Below are 2,500 nucleotides of genomic sequence, written 5' to 3'. Positions count from 1 at the left end.
CCCAAAAAAAAAACCCAACCAAACAAAAATCAAATCAAAAAGACAACCCCATTCCAAACCAGCAACAATAAAAAACGAAAAAACAGGGAAATAAAAAAAAAAAAAACCCCAAAGACAATAAACAACTAACAAACAAAAACACACAAACACCCCCCCCCCCTTTTTTTCCCAAAGAAACAAACAGAATATGAAACAACAATCCCATAGAAATAAATTATAATAACAATATTAATAGTAAAACATTCAACTACACAACTTCAATCGGAGTAAAAGTTTGTTTTAAATCACTGTTCACATTTAATAAATCACTGTTCACATTTTCATAAATCACTGTTCACATTTTAAATCACTGTTCACATTTTATCTTAATCACAACCAAACCTTCAAGTTCCATAAAACCCAATTAATTATCCTCCTTTTCAGCCTGTCTTTGTTTCTTTCCGACCCTTTCCCTCAATCTCACACTCGCCCCGATGTCCTGACCAACACTCACAACGCGATGTCAAATTAATCATTATAATATCTACACCATTAACTCACTCAATCCTAGAAATTTTTTCTACTTTTCAAAATGGGAGAAAAATGTATTAAAAATGAGCATGTACATATATAGTTTTATTCAACTACCATTATCATGTAAAAACTTAAAACATTAGCTTTGATACTACGCCTATAATTTGTGTCAGAAAAATGTAATAAATAGGCATGGGGTACAAGTAAACTACGGATATAGTCGATGTCAGGGTTGAGTGAGTTAATAAACAAAGGCACCAGGCCAACAATCTGTTACGTTACAACTGCTGCTGTCACCACTCACGACTTGCACGCCTTTCTCTTTGAAAGTATCAAGATTTTAATAATATTATTATTATTTATAGAATAACACGAAGTAAAATGTCACAGTGATAAACTTGTTAATGTCACGGGGACCTTATCAGAATGGCACGATACTATACGTGTAAACAATGAATGAATGAATGAATATAGCCGGTTAAAAAAAAATTAAAATGAGCTTTTCACATGAATAGATTCATCAATTTCTTAGAACAAATCAGACACAAGAACGGATAAGCCATTTATTTGAAAAGTCAATTCTTTACCCATTCATCTATAGGAACAAACATTTTTTTCCTTAAAGACCCGACGCTCAATATGACACAGACGTGTACGATATTGTTTTACCAATCTAGGTTGTTTTATTTTTGTACTTTTTTCTTTCGCAATATATTGGATTATAACAGCGAAAAACGGCATGGCAGAAAAAGCGATTTATTGTTTATAACGAGAGACAGAAGGAAGGGCTTATCCCAATATAACCCAGACGTGTACAATATTGTTTTACAAATCTATGATTGCTTTTTTAATTAAAAAAAACAAACTTTTTTTCTTTCGAAATATGCTGGATTATAACAGCGAAAAATGGTATGGTAAATAAAGCGATTTATTATTTTAAATGAGAGAAAAAAAAGGCTATAGGTATAGTTTGTATAGTTTTGTAACATACTTCCTCGACACTAGCTAGCAAAATGATGAAAATCTGACTCCAAACATAGATACATTCTATATGAAGCTTTTACGGCATGCATTCTATAGACCGAAACTAGTGAGAAATATTTTTTTCCTTCTTGCCAGCAAAAGAAAAAAGATAAGAGAAGACAAATAAGGAAAATAAAGAAGAAAAAACATAATGAGAGAAGGAGAGATAGATAGATAGATAGATAGATAGATAAACAGAGAAAGAGAGAGAGAGAGAGAGAGAGAGAGAGAGAGAGAGAGAGAGAGAGAGTTACATTGATAGATAGATAGGTAGATAGATAGATAGAGAGTGATGAATATAAAGCGGTTGAAAGAAAAAAAAATCAACAATAAAATCAACCGTGAGACGTCAATTATTGTAAACTATCTGATCTATATTGACTCCATGATAAGCTATAAAATAGGAAACAGACCACTTGAATAAAGCTTTACACGTGACAATGCTCATTAAAGCTCACTACCATAGCTAAATAGAGGGCATTGCTCATTGCATATCGTGAAGAATAGTGAGTACTACATTAGTGAGTAGAATATAACACAGTCCAAAAATACCTGGAGCCAACGTATAGATAGAATGCGCTTGGCCAAGGAGTTCACAACATTGCCATCCGGAAGTATAACGGACAAACACACAAACTCTGTGTAACCATGAACTTTTATAGTCTGGTTAATACATTTTAGTGAGAACAACTCACAAACGCGGATGGCAAAAACAATAACAAAGGCCTGAGTGACGTCATCTGCATACTATCTATAGATCAAACCATCTGGACGGTTAATATAAACAGTCGTCTTCAAGGGAGGGGCAGCTGGTCAGGCGATTATGACGTATTCTTCACATAACATAACGCTGCTGTTGTTACTGAGCCTACTATGTACATTCTACCATACTACATTTCTACTACTATTTATTTCTTTTCCGTACATTCTTAAGTACGTAGAACTGCCTATTGTAAAATAAATA

At 33.3% G+C, this 2,500-nt stretch overlaps 1 protein-coding gene across 9 annotated transcripts in view; it reads right to left on the bottom strand.

Annotated features, from left to right (window-relative positions):
- LOC144968987 (stromelysin-3-like) overlaps positions 1 to 2,500 on the bottom strand; it is a 162,929-nt gene that overhangs the window by 89,940 nt on the left and 70,489 nt on the right. The window contains exon 1 of one of the 9 annotated variants that reach the window (XM_078907915.1): positions 382 to 518. The exons of the other annotated variants lie outside the window; for them this stretch is intronic. The gene's annotated coding sequence lies outside the window, so the exon portion shown is untranslated. Of the gene's footprint in view, positions 1 to 381; positions 519 to 2,500 lie in introns of those variants that run through there. 9 annotated transcript variants of the gene reach the window in all.

Source organism: Berghia stephanieae, chromosome 3, assembly GCF_034508935.2.
Source record: "Berghia stephanieae isolate SIO BIC M18660-M18661 chromosome 3, UCSD_Bste_1.3, whole genome shotgun sequence".
In the NCBI taxonomy this organism is placed as follows: Eukaryota; Metazoa; Mollusca; class Gastropoda; order Nudibranchia; family Aeolidiidae; genus Berghia; species Berghia stephanieae.
This window is presented reverse-complemented; position numbering and strand designations above follow the sequence as displayed.